The 17807-nt window shown below is 48.6% G+C and overlaps 1 protein-coding gene across 10 annotated transcripts in view; it reads left to right on the top strand.

Moving 5' to 3' along the window:
• Window positions 1-17807, top strand: part of BMAL1 (basic helix-loop-helix ARNT like 1) — a 143813-nt gene that overhangs the window by 22939 nt on the left and 103067 nt on the right. The window contains exon 1 of one of the 10 annotated variants that reach the window (XM_056527956.1): window positions 3099-3204. The exons of 8 other annotated variants lie outside the window; for them this stretch is intronic. The gene's annotated coding sequence lies outside the window, so the exon portion shown is untranslated. Of the gene's footprint in view, window positions 1-3098; window positions 3205-17807 lie in introns of those variants that run through there. One more of the 10 variants, XM_056527953.1, reaches the window with a different exon arrangement.

The following is a 17807-nucleotide window of genomic DNA, read 5'->3' as shown; positions in this document are numbered from 1 at the left end:
TTAAAATCAGTCCCCGGAGCGTGTTTGCTCTGGGTCTGATTACGGTCGATCACGGGGCCGGAGCGTTGCATTCAGGGGGCGGAGCCTTGACGCCACAACGCTCCGGCCCCGTGATCGACCGTAATTAGACCCGGAGCAAACACGCTCCAGGGACTGATTTTAATGGGGTGGGGCGTGCAAGATCACGGGTGTCCCCAGCGGCAGGACCCCCACGATCAGGCATCTTATCCCCTATCCTTTGGATAGGGGATAAGATGTCTAAGCGCCGGAGTACCCCTTTAAATCAAAATGTTTGCTCAGTGGTTAGCACTATTGCCTTGCAGTGCTGGGATCCTGAATTCAAATGCCTCCAAGGGTTTGTTTGTTCTCTCTGTGTTTGTCTGGTTTTCCTCCCACAGTTCAATACTTAGTTTGATAGTGACAGGGACCAATTTGAGTGTACAGCGCTACGGAATCTGTGTGCTACATAAATAAAGAAATATTATTATTATATGTCATCCTTTTGTGTTTTCTGACTCGTCTCAGTCTTTATCATTGATATAGTGTCACCATTTATGTTTGTTCTTTATAAACCATTCTAAGGCCGGGTTCACAGCACGTTTTTGCAATACAGTTTCCGTATCAGGTTTTTGATTTAAAAAAAACGGATTCCCCAAAACCGGACTAAACTTTATCAAAAAGTGTGTACAAATTTTAATCCATATATGGTTTGAAAAATGATGTCCGGTTGCATCCGTTTTTTTTAAGAAAAAAAAACATACGTTTTTAACTTTTCACTCCATTATGAATAAAGTTTCACATGTTAAATTGAAATTCCAAGAAAAAAACTGTGCAAAGTCAAAAAACGTATAGTGGAACCTGGATGGAACCGTACGCACATACGGTTCTGTATGGTTCCCATTGACTCCCATGTTAAAAGAAATGTATACGTTTCAATAAGGTTTTTCACCCGGACTAAAAGCCATGGTAGACTACGGTTTTGGCTATGGGAAAAAAACGGACAAAACCGTACAAGATGCAAAACGGATACAACTTGATGCATCGTTTGGCATACGGTTTTCAATGGAGAGTCAATGCGTACAGCTTTCAATACGATTCCATATGGTTTTCATATTGGAAACGTATACGGGAACTGTATTGCAAAAACGTGGTCCCTTTCCTCTCTTTTGTTTATTTCGCTCTGCCTAGTTTTTTTTCCCACCTTTCCATACCTTATTTTTCTTTGTTCCACTTATTTCTTTTTATGTTTTTCACATATACTTTAGAAATTTTATGCGTCTCATGTAGACCTAGTCGAGATTTCATATGTAGTGACAGTTTCAATTTTACTACATTATAACTAACTGTTAGATGTAAAGTCTTAACGGGCTTTTATCCTAGGATGTTAACTACACAGTCTTATATGCCTGATCCTGATGGTTTGCTAATGAGACTGCTCTTGACTTGTTATTGTCTTTTCTATTTTTATATTGTTTGTATCTTAAATAACCTGATGAAAACAATAAATAAAACAGTTATATAAAAAAAAAAATTAAAAAAAAAACGTGGTGTGAACCCAGTCTAAGGGTGCATTCACACTGCGTAAATCTCACTGAATCTCTGCTTGCGGAATTCAGCGAGGGGAGATTCAGCCTGGCAGCCGCTGCCGAAGAATTTCGGCGGTAGCACCATGCGGCACTATGCAATAACCATTGATGGCTATGCAGAGCTCGTGAAATTTTGCTCAAAGAATGAACATGTTCATTTTTTGTGTGTAACAATTCTGCAAGCAGAAATTCAAAAGTGTGAATGGGAGTGCAGAATTCCATAGAAGTCTATGGGCTTTAATTTCAGGCGGAATTCCGCTAGCGGAAATTCTGCCGTGTAAATAGACCCTAAGGCTAGGTTCACACTACGGAATCTCTGGGCAGAAAATTTCCACCTGGAGATTCCGAGTGCGGCCAGCGCCGACTGAATCAGTCGGCGCTAGGACCGCGTGGACACCGCGGTCTCGAATATTTGTGTTCCTTGAGTATTTCCGCCTAAAGAATGGGCAACGCCATTCTTCAGGCAGAAATTTTCAAGCGGATTTTCCATTAGCAAATTCCGCTTCACAAATTCCATAGTGTGTATTTGTGAACGGAAACCCATTCACTACACAGTACATTTTAGTAAGCGGAATTTCTGCCTGCAATGTCAAAGCGGAATTGCTGGTAGAAATTCCGTAGTGGGAACCTAGCCTTAGGCTGGGTTCACACTGGCGAATCTCTGGGCAGAATTTCTGCCGGAGATTGAGCCGGCGGTACTAGGACCGCGTTGACTGCACTACCGTCCCCATAGACGACAATGCATTTCTGGGTGGATCTTTTGAGAGATCTGCTCAGAAATGCATTGACATCTATGGGGACGGCAATGCAGTCCGTGCGGTCCTAGTGCTGCCGGCTTGATCCCCAGCAAAAATTCTGCCCGGAGATTCCAGTGTGAACCCGGCCTTAGTGCTAAACAAGAGGTGCAACCCCAACATTTTTAGGTGGGAGTCCCACCCATTATAAACAAAGAACATGGTGAGTCTTAGGTGTAGCTACCATAAATACACCTTTGTAGTTAGACCACATCCCCTTGTCCTACCCATAATCCAGAAACATGTCCATTTTGCCTAGCAAGTCCTGCTGCAAGGATATATATATATATACCGCCATAGAAAATGAGAAAAATCAGATAGGATGCATTAAGAGGGAAATAACAATTTCCTTCTATAAATACAAATGGCCTTTTAAGAAGAAGAAATTAAGAAGGCAAAAAATAGGAAAAAAAATCTGCAAATGCTTTTAGAGCTTCGTAGCTGTTGCACATGACAATTTGGTGGGGGACAGAGTTTGCATAGAACTTTATACGGAGAATCCATCCCTCCCCCCCCCCCCTCCTTCCATGTACCATGGTGGCCCGGTCTCCCCGGGACAAGTTTCATTAGATCATTATTTGTTCTCCACTTTGGGATGAATATAAAGTCGCCTGTAATTTTTGGATGTTGTGACAAAGAGCTCATCACTGGAATCATTGCGGTTAACATGGTTACAAAATCCCTTTTTTTTTTTTTTTTTTACGGAATTACCACCCAGGATCCCGCTGTCTGGAGTCACTCGAGCGTTTCATCTACACTGAGCGGGGATGTCATTGTTTTGTAATAAGGACAATGACATTTGATGCTTCCCCAGGAAATAAAAGGTCAGAATCCAATTCTTCATGGGGCAGAGGGCGACTAGCCAAAAATCCCTTTTTTCTTTTTTAACATACCGGTATTTTTTTTTTTTTTTGGGGTGGGCTTTAAATGGGAAAGGAGGGGGGGGGGGGGGGGGTGCCTATTTTTTATTTTTTTTATTACTAGTAGAGGGGTTTTATTATTATTATATTATTATTTTATTTATTTTTTTACTTTTTTAATTTTTACCTTTTTGTTTTTTTTATGTACTCTGTTTTTACACTTGATTTGAAAGATGCAGAATTCTGGCAAAAAGAAATCTCTGCCATCTGAACATAGCCTTATAAGCAATCATTAGATTGCTTATATCAGTGGCTCCAAACTGTGGATCTCCAGCTGTTGCAAAACTACAACTCCTAGCATGCCTGGACAGCCGTTGGCTGTCCAGGCATGCTGGGAGTTGTAGTTTTGGAACTTTTTTTTAACTTTTTTGGCTGACTCCAGAGAAAATGGCTGCTGTTCCTCTTCCTGGGAACAGCCCCTTTTTTTTCCACAGGTGAAAAAACGCTAAAAAAAAAACGAAAAATGCTAAACATTCATGGTGTTTTTAATGGCGTTTTTTCACTTCCATAGACTTCTATGGGAGAAAAATGCCATGATTTTGACAAAAAAAACCACCAGTGGCTCAACATGCTGCGACTTTGGAAAACCTTGAAGGAGCTGAAAAACGCCAAAAAAGAGAGAAAAAAATGCCAAAAGGATAAAAAAAAAAAAAAACGCCAAAATGACAAGTGGAAAACTAATTTAGCGATTTCTCATTGACTTACAGCTAACATCTGGCCGCAGCGTTTTTTGGCCCAAAAAACGCCATGAGGCAGATTTGGCATTTTCCTCTGTTCCAAACCCCCCACCCCACCCCCCAAAAAATTAAAAAACAAGTAGAAACTTAACCTTTCAGCAGGCGGTTTTCCAAAGTCGCAGCATGTTGAGCCACTAGCGTTTTTTAAGTCAAAATCGTGGTGTTTTTCTCCCATTGAAGTCTATGGGAGTGAAAAAACTGCATTAAAAACACCATGTATGTTTTGCATTTGGCATTTTTCTTTGGCATTTTTTCACCTGTGAAAAAAGAGGCTGTTCCCAGGAAGAGGAACAGCAGCCATTTTCTCTGGAGTCAGCCAAAAAGTAAAACAAAATCCAACTTGGAAAGGCTGGAAAAACTGCCAAGGTGCCAAAAATGCAATTTCCACACAAATGGCAAAAAAAGACTGACCGGGCAGCTGGGAGTTGTAGTTTGGCAACAGCTGGAGGTACACTGGTTGGGAAACACTGATCTAAGACTTGCAGAGACCCGGACTCAGGAGGCACCCTGGTTAAGAAACACTATTCTAGATAGCGGCTGAATGTTATAAACACACAGAACACTGTTTCATTTTGGAAACTTTATTTGTGCTATTCTGCCCCCTGCTGGTTAAAAAAAAGATTCTCATTGGTCAATTGCTATTAAACCAAATAATTTAGTTTAAAAAAATATTTTTATAAGAGAGAATATATTTTTACAGTGTTCCATACACCTGGCCAGGGGCAGATTAGAAGAAGGGCAAAATGGGCTACCGCTCAGGGCCCTGTACGTCAGCAGGGCCTAGGACCAGAAAACAATTGCCCCCTCTATAATCCACTTTGTGTTCACGATAGCAGAATCCCAGGCACTGCATTGGATATGCTATGTTACAAAACTACAATACCCAGCATGCCCTGACAGCAGCAGGCTTATCCAGCTGTTAAAAAACTACAAATCCGGACATGCCATGACAGCCACAGACTCCCAACTACAACTCCCAACTTGCACTGTTTAACAGAGGCTCTACAGTTAGGGAAGGGTTTCCCCAACCAGTGTGCTTCCAGCTGTTGCAGAACTACAACTCCCAGCAAGACCCGACAGCCTGTTAAGGCATGCTCAAAGTTGTTGTTTTGCAAAAGCTGGAGAGCTTGTGTCTGTGAGGGCATGCTTGGATATGTAGTTATGTGACAGCTGTATAACCAGGTAATCCAGCAGCTCCAGCGTGCGTAGCGACGTGATAACGGAGAGCGCGGATGCCAGGGAAGCAGAGGCCTTGCCGGAGCGTCGGGGACACCTCGGGGACGTGGCGACAGCCATGGACGGCGACATTCCGGGCAGCGGTGACTGTCCGGAGCAGCGGGGACAGGTGAGTACAACTTCCTCTAACAGTGGTCTACAACCTGCGGACCTCCAGATGTTTCAAAACTACAACACCACGCATTCCCGGACAGCCAACTGCTTTCCGGGCATGCTGGGTGTTGTAGTTTTGCAACATCTGGAGGTTCGCAGGTTGTAGACCACTGTCCTATACTTTACATTGCGCGGATCCCTCAACATACGATGGTTTCAACAAACAATGGTCCATTTGGAACCGATTACATCGTATGTTGAGGGACCACTGTGTATTAATATCCTTACACCAATGGCAGGAGCTGCATCCAAAAGTAACCCTTCGGGGTATATCTAGATAGCCAATCATCTTGGGTCGTGTTCACACCACCTTTTAAAAGTTTGTCCTTTAGGTTCGAGCTCCTGCGAAAAATGACCAAGGCTTTTTTTCTTGACCACGTCCTGCAGGAGCTCATCCTGCGCAAGAACATTGCCAATTTTTGTGTATAGCTCTTTTCAAAGTGTCCTAATAGAGCAGTGCTTCTCAAATAGTGGGGCGCAAGGCTCCGTAAAGGGGGGCCCGACTCACTCGCAAGCGGCGTCCCACACGGCGTTGGTTGCCTAGCAACTCTACGGCTGGATCTTACTTACGGCCCTGGGTTGTCAGTGTGGCTGCCTGGGAGAGGCTCTTTGAACTCCGGCGTGGCGCGCTGCTACGTTCAGACGTGAGGTCACGTCACCGGGGTGACGTGACCTCACGTCTAAGCGCAGCAGCCCATCATGTCGGAGTTCACTGTGCCACCAAGCAGTGCGCCCGCCGCCCTGCTCTCTCTCGTACAGAGCCCCGCTTGTTGTCAGTGTACAGAGCCCCGCTTGTTGTCGGTGTACAGAGCCCCGCTTGTCGTCGGTGTACAGAGCCTCATATACGTTAATAAGGATACAGTGTTATGCAGAGGTGTACTTATAACAATTTTATAGACAAATGATACTATTTACAGTCGCGCGAAATGTTTTCTTCTTCCGGGGGGGGGGGGGGGTCATGACAGAAAATAATTGAGAAGCACTGCAATAGAGCAACGTGGTTCTCAATGGAGAGAAAAGATGAGGTTGTTTTCCCATGGAAATTTCTCTGACATTCGTCACAGATTTTCGCAGTAAAGTAATTGCCTAAATAAGCGCCAATGCCGAGAATATCATTTAGTTGACAGCCAGAATTAACCCCTGTTGCTATTATCTTGTTCGTCTGCTCCCGAGTGACATACATGATCTCATGAAGGTGTCAGGTTCATCTGCCCGGTTCATTGTAGCATTGAAGCTTCATTCCAGCGGTAGGCCGGGCCCTAAACCTATAACAACCTATGGTGTTCCGTCCAGACAGGACCCCTTCAAAGCGCCCGGATTATCTCTTACCAGACATCACTTACGCTTTAAACACTTATTTGTAATTTGACGTCTTCAAAGGGTTTCGGTGGGGAAATCCTGCAGCTCTTGGCGACTTTACAGACAAGCTGCAAAGCTGAAAGGGGCGTTCCGTCAGTCTACGGGCAACACAAGGAGGAATCGGGGGGGAAGGTTCGCACCGCGCGGCAGGTGAAGAGGATTATAATGTCACATCTGATGATAAGACGTGGAGGAACCTTTGAATAGAGAGCGTAGAAATAAAGGGGTACTCCGGTGAAAACCTTTTTTCTTTTAAATCAACTGGTGGCAGAAAGTTAAACAGATTTGTAAATTACTTCTATTAAAAAATCTTAATCCTTCCAGTACTTATTAGCTGCTGAATACTACAGAGGAAATTATTTTCTTTTTGGAACACTGATGACATCACGAACACAGTGCTCTCTGCTGACATCTCTGTCCATTTTAGCAACCATGCATAGCAGATGTATGCTAAGGGCAGCATGGTGGCTCAGTGGTTAGCACTGCTGCCTTGCAGAGCTGGGGACTTGGGTTCAAATCCCACTAAGGACAACAATAAATAAAGCGTTATTATTATAATAACGTCAGCAGAGAGAACTGTGCTCGTGATGTCAGCTGAGAGCATTCCAAAAAGAAAATAATTTCCTCTGTAGTATTCAGCAGCTAATAAGTACAGGAAGGATTAAGATTTTTTAATAGAAGTAATATATAAATCTGTTTAACTTTCTGCCTCTTCTGCCACCAGTTGATTTAAAAGAAAAAAGGTTTTCACCGGAGTACCCCTTTAAGGTGAGGTTTACATGTAGAGATTGTAGGGTTTGTGGTTTTCCTTACATCAGACGTGTTCTTCATCTTATTCCCTGTTGGATACAATCCCGATACTCCAGGGCAGGAAAAGGAAGGCCGAATGTGCTGATTAGAGATGAGCGAAATTACAGTAAATTCGATTCATCACGAACTTCTCGGCTCGGCAGTTGATGACTTTTCCTGCTAAATTAGTTCAGCTTTCAGGTTCTCCCTGTTACGCCTAGCGCTCCGGGTCCCCGCTCCTCCCCGGAGCGCTCACGGCGTCTTTCTCCCTGCAGCTCCCCGGTCAGTCCCGCTGACCGGGAGCGCTGCTCTGTCATGGCCGTTGGGGATGCGATTCGCACAGCGGGACGCGCCCGCTCGCGAATCGCATCCCAGGTCACTTACCCGTTCCCGTCCCCTGCTGTCATGTGCTGGCGCGCGCGGCTCCGCTCTCTAGGGCGCGCGCGCGCCAGCTCCCTGAGACTTAAAGGGCCAGTGCACCAATGATTGGTGCCTGGCCCAATTAGCTTAATTAGCTCCCACCTGGTCCCTGACTATATCTAGCCTCCTCCCTTGCACTTCCTTGCCGGATCTTGTTGCCCTTGTGCCTAGTGAAAGCGTTTGTGTGTTTAAACCCTGTGTACCAGAACTACTGCTATCTCCCCTGACTACGAACCTTGCCGCCTGCCCCCGACCTTCTGCTACGTCCGACTTTGCTTCTGCCTACTCCCTTGTACCTCGCCTATCTTCAGCAGCCAGAGAGGTTGAGCCGTTGCTAGTGGATACGACCTGGTCACTACCGCCGCAGCAAGACCATCCCGCTTTGCGGCGGGCTCTGGTGAAAACCAGTAGTGGCTTAGAACCGGTCCACTAGCACGGCCCTCGCCATCCCTCTCTGGCACAGAGGATCCACCTCCTGCCAGCCGGCATCGTGACAGTAGATCCGGCCATGGATCCCGCTGAGGTTCCCCAGCATTCCATCTCTGATCTCACCACGGTGGTCGCCCAGCAATCCCGACAGATCGCCCATCTAACCCACCAGCTGTCGGAAATGTCCACCATTGTGCACCAACTTCAGTCGCAACTGCAGCAACAACCATCTCCTCCGCCAGCTCCAGCACCCCTTCCGCAGCGAGTGGCCACTCCTAGCCTCCGCCTGTCCTTGCCGGACAAATTTAATGGGGACTCTAAGTTTTGCCGTGGCTTTCTTTCGCAATGTTCCCTGCACATGGAGATGATGTCGGACCAGTTTCCTACTGAAAGGTCTAAGGTGGCTTTCGTAGTCAGCCTTCTGTCTGGAAAAGCTCTGTCATGGGCCACACCGCTCTGGGACCGCGATGACCCCGTCACTGCCTCTGTACACTCCTTCTTCTCGGAAATTCGAAGTGTCTTTGAGGAACCTGCCCGAGCCTCTTCTGCTGAGACTGCCCTGCTGAACCTGGTCCAGGGTAATTCTTCCGTTGGCGAGTACGCCATACAATTCCGTACTCTTGCTTCTGAACTATCCTGGAATAATGAGGCTCTCTGCGCGACCTTTAAAAAAGGCCTATCCAGCAACATTAAAGATGTTCTGGCCGCACGAGAGACTCCTGCTAACCTGCATGAACTCATTCATCTAGCCACTCGCATTGACATGCGTTTTTCTGAGAGGCATCAAGAGCTCCGCCAGGAAAAAGACTTAGATCTCTGGACACCTCTCCCACAGTCTCCACTGCAATCTGCGCCTAGGCCTCTCGCCGAGGAGGCCATGCAAGTGGATCGGTCTCGCCTGACCCTGGAGGAGAGGAATCGCCGTAAGGAAGAGAATCTCTGTCTGTACTGTGCCAGTACTGAACATTTTTTGGTGGATTGCCCAATCCGTCCTCCACGTCTGGGAAACGCACGCTCGCACCCAGCTCACGTGGGTGTGGCGTCTCTTGATGCCAAGTCGGCTTCTCCACGTCTCACGGTACCTGTTCGGATTTCCACTTCAGCCAGCTCTCCCCTCTCAGCCGTGGCCTGCCTGGACTCTGGAGCTTCTGGGAATTTTATTCGGGAGTCCTTTGTGAATAAATTCCGCATTCCGGTGACCCGTCTTGTCAAGCCACTCCACATTTCCGCGGTCAACGGAGCCAGGTTGGATTGCACCGTGCGTTACCGCACGGAGCCCCTCCTAATGTGCATCGGACCTCATCACGAGGAGATTATATTTTTTGTCCTTCCTAATTGCTCTTCTGAAGTTCTCCTTGGACTACCCTGGCTTCAACACCATTCCCCAACCCTGGATTGGTCCACTGGGGAGATCAAGAGTTGGGGTCCCTCTTGTTCCAAGGACTGCCTTCAACCGGTTCCCAGTACTCCCTGCCGTGACCCTGTGGTTCCTCCTGTACCTGGTCCCCCTAAGGTCATTAAGGACTCTGCCTGCCACAGGAAATGCCCCTCCCCCCCTCCCAGTTCCATCAGGCAAGCTCCTGTGTCCCCTCATGGCCCTCGTCCTGGTGTCACACTGCCCCGTGCCAGGTCTCGCCCTCTGCCCTCTCTCCCCATTCCTACTCCTGCGGTTCTGCCTGCCGTTGAGGAATCCCTCCATCCTTTCCCGGTGTCCTCATCCCAGGGGAGGCAGTTACCCGATAAAGAGAAGGGGAGACCTAAGGGGGGGGGTACTGTTACGCCTAGCGCTCCGGGTCCCCGCTCCTCCCCGGAGCGCTCACGGCGTCTTTCTCCCTGCAGCTCCCCGGTCAGTCCCGCTGACCGGGAGCGCTGCTCTGTCATGGCCGTTGGGGATGCGATTCGCACAGCGGGACGCGCCCGCTCGCGAATCGCATCCCAGGTCACTTACCCGTTCCCGTCCCCTGCTGTCATGTGCTGGCGCGCGCGGCTCCGCTCTCTAGGGCGCGCGCGCGCCAGCTCCCTGAGACTTAAAGGGCCAGTGCACCAATGATTGGTGCCTGGCCCAATTAGCTTAATTAGCTCCCACCTGGTCCCTGACTATATCTAGCCTCCTCCCTTGCACTTCCTTGCCGGATCTTGTTGCCCTTGTGCCTAGTGAAAGCGTTTGTGTGTTTAAACCCTGTGTACCAGAACTACTGCTATCTCCCCTGACTACGAACCTTGCCGCCTGCCCCCGACCTTCTGCTACGTCCGACTTTGCTTCTGCCTACTCCCTTGTACCTCGCCTATCTTCAGCAGCCAGAGAGGTTGAGCCGTTGCTAGTGGATACGACCTGGTCACTACCGCCGCAGCAAGACCATCCCGCTTTGCGGCGGGCTCTGGTGAAAACCAGTAGTGGCTTAGAACCGGTCCACTAGCACGGCCCTCGCCATCCCTCTCTGGCACAGAGGATCCACCTCCTGCCAGCCGGCATCGTGACACTCCCGTGGGCTGGAAAAGGTGGATACAGTCCTAGGAGACACTTTCCTAGGAATGTATCCACCTTTTCCAGACCACCGGAGCACCTGAAGGCTGAACTAATTTACGCAGGATAAGTTATCAACTGCCGAGCCGAGAAGTTTGTGACGAATCGAATTTACTGTAAGTTCGCTCATCTCTAGTGCTGATCCATCTTGTGCTTGATATTCTGAGCCTCTCTTGTTATACTGTAAACTGTTTTTCACACCAGAGATGGAGATAGCAGCAGCAGTATACAGACAGAGCTGGAGGAGAGGTGTATAACTACTATATATCCTGATCCCATAGAGATAGCAGCAGCAGTATACAGATAGAACTGGAGGGGAGGTATATAACTACTATATATCCTGATCCCATAGAGATAGCTGCAGTATACTGATAGAGCTGGGATGTGTATAACTACTATATATCCTGATCCCATAGTGATAGTAGCAGTATACAAATAGAGCTGGAGGGGAGATGTATAACTACTATATATCCTGATCCCATAGAGATAGCAGCAGTATACAGATAGAGCTGGAGGGGAGGTGTCTAACTACTACATATCTATATCCTGATCCCATAGAGATAGCAGCAGTATACAGATAGAGCTGGAGGGGAGAGCTCTAGGAGCTGCCAGGAGGAATCTCATAGGTAATGATGTCATCCTGTAGTTCAGACGAAGTCACAATATTGAAGTATAGGAAAGCAGCAAGTTCCAGGGCGGTGAACGTGCATCCGATATTATAATATCACAAAGAAAGAGTTTCGGTTTTCGATAATTACTAAGGGGGGAGGGGAGGATTATCGTATTATTTTCCAGGTGACTCTCATGTCTGCTTCAGTTTCAGGCTGCAGATTTACAGCAGATCATCTATTATCTGTGAGGTTATTATTATCTATTGACACCTAATGAAATGTAATTATCCTGCGCTTAGCCGTAAATGCTAAAATCTGTGTGAAATATGGTTGATCCAAATATCTATGTTTAGATCTAAATCAATATATAATCAATCAAAAGATAGAGAAACGTAAAGAATAGTGAGTGCAGCTCTGGAGTATAATACAGGATATAAATCTAGATTTTCCTAGCTTGTGACGGAAAATATTAGTTATATGAAGACAGGAGGCGAGTATCTTATGCATTATTCTTTCTTTAATAATGCCCATAGCAGAAACAAAATTCAGTAACAAATCAGTGTAGAGAAAAAACTACAACTCCCAGCAGCCCCAGGACCACAGCAGCCACTCCTTGTCTGTAGCCCCTATATAAGGACTGCCCACATATAGATCCTCCTCTTTCTTCATGCGAATCAGAGCCGCACCGGAAACCGAACTCCAGCCAGACGTCCCCACCGCTCCTTGCATCTTCGGCCAGCCGGTCCGGAACTCAGGAAACAAGGCCAAACGCCGGCCTAACTTCGTCGCAACGGGGACCGTAAGGAACCCAAGCAGTGCGTAACCAACAGGTTATCCGTAATCGGGAAAACAGCCAATGCATTCAGTATCCTGAAAAAGATAACAAAAAATCGTAATAGGGTGGGTAGGGAGGGAAGATACTCGCCTCCTGTCTTCATATAACTAATATTTTCCGTCACAAGCTAGGAAAATCTAGATTTATATATCAGACAGGAGGCTCATATCTTATGCAAGTTCAAAGCTAACAAGTAGCGAGACAAAAGACGACAAACCACATATAGCATTATAAAACTGACATGGAAACATGGGCCTCCAGCCTGAAGTAGAACCGGCGAAAGGTGGTCTCTGAAGACCAATCAGCAGCCATGAGCAAGTCAAAAAGGGAGCCCCCTGTTGTGACTATTTTAGTAGCCATAGCACCCCTGGAAGAATGAGCTCCGAACAGGGAGACGTCTATGCCCGCCATATCCATGGCCGAATGCACCCAACGCGCCAGAGTAGCGGAAGCCACTGGATGATGAGGTCTGACATAAGAGATGAGAAGTTGAGAAAAATCTGGAGAACGCAGATCCGCAGTCTGCGATTCGTACGCCTGCAGGCAACGAACCACACAAAGTCGAGGGTGCGTGGGAAAAAACGGGTAGAAAACTGAGTGGATACCCGTCTTGGTCCGTCGGACCACCAAAAACTTGACCCCCTGAGGCGAAAATTGACGCCTAGAGATGTCCAAAGCCTTCACGTCCGAGACGCGCTTAATAGACACTAAACATAAAAGGACAGTCAGTTTATATGACAACAATTTCAGGGAAAGATCGTCATTGTCCTCCCAAGAAACAAACATCTCGAGTAACCTGGAGACATCCCAGGTCGACTGATATCTCGGCCGAGGGGGACGCTTGAACTTAATGCCGCGCAGAAGCCTACATACCAGCGGGTGCTTGCCCACCGGCAAAGAGTCCACTGGGCAATGGTAAGCCGCGATAGCCGATCGGTATACGTTGATGGAACTATAAGATTTTCCAGATTCAAAAGAATCTGCCAAGTAGTTCACCACTACAGACACAGGTGCATGTACGGGATCAATCTGTCTTTGATCACACCAACGAACCCAGAGCCTCCAGGCTGATCGATAAGCCGATCTAGTCCCGGGGGCCCAGGCCAGGGCGAGGAGATCCCTAGCTGATCTTGAAAGGTCGTGATCCGCATCCGGGACCCCGAAACCAACCACGCTAGGAGAGGAAGGTTGCCCTCCACTACCAGAGGGTGGAGACCCCCGGTCGGGTTGGAGAGAAGCTGCGGAAATTGGGGTAGAAGTCTGGGATAGTCCACGGCCATCCCCAGAAGGAGAGGAAACCACGGTTGTGTCGGCCACCAAGGAGTGATCAGCACAATCGTCGCCCTCGGGTTCATCGTATGTAGGAGGACTCTGGAGATCATCTGGAATGGGGGAAACGCGTAGTGCGTTCCCCTGGGCCAGATGAGACGGAAAGCGTCGACTGCCGACGCCTCCGGGTCCGGCCTCCAGCTGAAAAAGCGAGGCAGCTGATGATTGAGGCGAGAAGCGAAGAGATCCGTGCATAATGGACGCCAAAGCTGTCTCAACCGTACGAAAACGGACCGATCCAGCCGCCAATCGCTGGAATCTAGTAAATAGCGAGAATTCCAGTCGGCCACCGTGTTGGAGACCCCCGGAATATACTCCGCCATCGGGATAACGTTGCGATGTAGGCAGAAATGCCAGAAGTCCTTGGCCAGATCAGCTAGGATCTTGGACCTGGTGCCCCCTAGGCGGTTGACGTATTAGACCGCCGCCACGTTGTCCATGCGTAACAAAACACAACAATTGGACGCCTGTGGCATGAAACTCTTGACGGCAAAAAATGCCGCCAGGAGTTCCAAGGCGTTGATGTGCAGATCGACCTCCGTGGCGGACCAAGTCCCTCCTGTGGAAGCCTCCCCGCACCGTGCACCCCAGCCGAGACGACTCGCGTCCGACTCTATGATGATGTCCGGACAGGAGTTGAATATGGTCTTGCCGTTCCACTCGACGGCATGACGAAGCCACCATTGCAACTCCTCGATGGCTGCCGGACAAAGAGGAACCTCGTCCGCATATCTGAGGCCCTGACGCAGATGCATGATCTTGAGTCTCTGAAGGGCCCTGTAGTGCAAAGGGGCCGGGAAGATGGCTTGGATAGAGGCCGCTAGAAGCCCCACCAAACGTGCTAGTACCCTTAATGATAAGCACCCTCTGCGCAAGACTGCCCTGATCTCCTTGCGGATCAGGGCCAATTTGGATTTGGGAAGGCGGAGAACGGCCTGGTTGGTGTCCACCAAGAAGCCAAGGAACTCCATCTCCTGCATTGGGACCAAAACCGATTTTTCTCGGTTGATTATGAATCCCAGACTCTGCAGTAGCAATACCGTCCATGACATGTGGAGAGAGGCCTGAGCTTTGGAGCGGGCCATGATGAGGATGTCGTCCAGATAAATGATCAGACGTACCCCTCTGCTCCTCAAGGATGCCACCACCGGTTTCATCAGTTTTGTGAAACACCACGGGGCTGATGAAAGGCCGAACGGAAGGCAAGTAAACTGCCACATGTGGTCTTTCCAGAGGAAGCGAAGAAAATGTTGGGAATCCTGGTGGATAGGGACGGTGAGGTAGGCGTCTTTCAAATCCACCTTTACTAGCCAGTCGCCTGGTTGCAATAGATCGCGAAGGGAGTGAATTCCCTCAATCTTGAAATGGCGATACGTGACATGTTGGTTTAGTTCCCGAAGGTTTATGACCGGACGGTAACCGCCCCCTTTTTTCTTCACTAGGAAGAGGTTGCTTACGAATCCTAGGGAAGATGGGTCGATCTCTTGGATCGCCTGTTTGGATCGGAGATCTTGGATCTCGTTGTCTATGAGGACTATGTTTTGTTGTGAAAATCGGATAGGGATTGGTCGCACACCTAGAACCGGTAGGGATTGGAGTTCTATGTGGAATCCCGCTACTGTCTGAAGAATCCACGCGTCTGCCGTAATCGCAGACCAGGCGTGGGAAAAATACATCAGGCGCCCCCCCACAGGAATGTGAACATGTGGAATACCAGGCACACTTACCGGTAGGTGGACGGGAACGGGGGTATCCGCGTCCGCCACGTCCGCGCCAAGGTCGGCCTCTGGGAGGGAAGAAAGGCGACGGTTGTGCCATTGGGACGGTGTAGGACGGAGGAGCCTGAGAGTATTGGTATTGGGCATGGGGTCTGCCCTGTGGCCTATAGGGGGGGTGCGGCCGGCAGATCGGCCTCTACCTCTGCCGGCCCGAGGAAAAAGTTTACTGGTCCCTGATTTCTTTAATGAAGTCTGGGCCTTATCCAAACCTGTAAATAGGCCGACAAACCTGTTAATGTCTTTCATCAGGTTGTCCCCAAAAAGCATCCCTGCTGCTGCAGGCCCAGACTCGGTCTCAGCCAGGTGGGACAGTTGTGGGTCTAGGCGCATAAGAATCGACCTACGTCTTTCAATCGCGCAGGTGGTGTTGGCGGTACCTGCTAGACATATGGCTCTCTGGGCCCACCCGCGGAGTTGACGGGTATCGACGGGTTGATCCGTCGTTGCGGCCTGTTCAGACAGGTTGAGTATCTTAGTGAGAGGGCCCATTAAGTCCAGAATACGCTCCTGAATGGTTTTAAAAGAGCGTTCTATTCCCTTTTTAGGGAATTTACCCGATTTCATAAGATATTTTGTCAAAATGGGGTCTACTTCGGGGGTAGCCACCACTTTATTGGGAATAAAGGGTCTAGGACACTCAGCTCTCAGCTTGTTACGGCTGGTCCTTTCTAGGGACTTACGAGCCCAAAGCTCCACATACTGGGCCACGTGGGGGAGTGGGGACCATTCGCCCGATCTTGGATGAGAGATTGAATCGGGGTGAAAAAGGGGTTCACCTAGGGAGTCTAGGATCACAGTGCCCTGTGCAACAGGGTTGGCGTCGGTGTCAAACGCCGTATCCCCAGCATCCTCGATATCAGGAGTGGATTCATAACCGTCAGACTCGTTGGATGATCCCGACGAATCCTCATCCGAGGAATCTACGTATGAGTCGGGTTTGGTCCGCCTAGCGGACCTGTGCCTCTTCTCTTGTAACTCCCTGAGGCCCAGGGGTCGAGTGGAGTCTGATGGATGCTGGGGTTGGCAGACCGGGGTAGGGGCTGCCTGGAGCACATTATTGTCTTCCCCTGCCGGGGAGTCAGATGTCGCCAAGGTATGCTTCCTTTTATGGGAAACTTTGCCCTTTTTAATCGGCGGTTCTCTGCCCTGAAATGGTGGGATAGACACATCGGATACCACAGGTAGTGATCCGGAGGGTATCATGGCGGAAGCCAAAGCCGCCTGAACAGATTTATTAATTAAATCCTGTATCTGGTTGGCGGTCATGAATTGGGCAGCATCTAAAGAAGAACTCTCCCCTCTGAGGGGAACAAATGAAGGTTCTTCAGCCATGGTGAGTAACAGGTTAATAGTATAGTATAGGCTAAAGTATAGCAAGGGAAAGGAATAAATTCCTGTCTTAAGGGGTAAATCTACCTACAAACAGTAAGGGTAGTACAGGCTCCGTCCTCCACACCGCTAGCGTTGCACTGACGCAGCGGTGGGAGTGAGCCCGAGAGTCCCTGTACCCAGGAACGAAGTCTCACGAGACTACGTCCGGCAGGGGTTCTGATTGGAAGGCGCGGGAGCGCCTTCCAGTGACGAGAGTAAGAAACTCCTCCCCTCTCAGAGAGAAGGCCGCGAGGAGGAATGCGGCCGACACCCGGAGGATCCGCCCCTTTCCAGCGAGCGCGAAAGCGCCGAAGACGGAGGAGAAAAGAGCTGAGGCGCAGGTAAAATGGCGCCGGAAAGAGGGGAAAGGGGGGACGGTTAAGGGCAGGAGGAAGCGGAAAGCAGAGAAAAAGAACAGCGGAGCGGTAAACCGGCGCAAGGGGGTTAGCACCGGAGAAGCCGCTGACCGAAAAGGAAACAATGTACAATATATGAAGGGGAGAAATAACCGCTCCCACAGCACTAAAAGCTCTAAAATCTATAATATCTATAATATCTTAAGAATGAAGGAAAACACAATGTATGAAATCACAGAAAAACTTAGCTTGCATGCTCTGCCATGAGCAGAAAGAAAGAGGAGGATCTATATGTGGGCAGTCCTTATATAGGGGCTACAGACAAGGAGTGGCTGCTGTGGTCCTGGGGCTGCTGGGAGTTGTAGTTTTTTCTCTACACTGATTTGTTACTGAATTTTGTTTCTGCTATGGGCATTATTAAAGAAAGAATAATGCATAAGATATGAGCCTCCTGTCTGATATATAACTCAGGATCAGTACAGGATAAGTAATGTAATGTATGTACACAGTGACCTCACCATCATAATAGTGAGTACAGCTCTGGAGTATAATACAGGATATAACTCAGGATCAGTACAGG

This window comes from Hyla sarda, chromosome 6, assembly GCF_029499605.1.
Source record: "Hyla sarda isolate aHylSar1 chromosome 6, aHylSar1.hap1, whole genome shotgun sequence".
In the NCBI taxonomy this organism is placed as follows: Eukaryota; Metazoa; Chordata; class Amphibia; order Anura; family Hylidae; genus Hyla; species Hyla sarda.
This window is presented reverse-complemented; position numbering and strand designations above follow the sequence as displayed.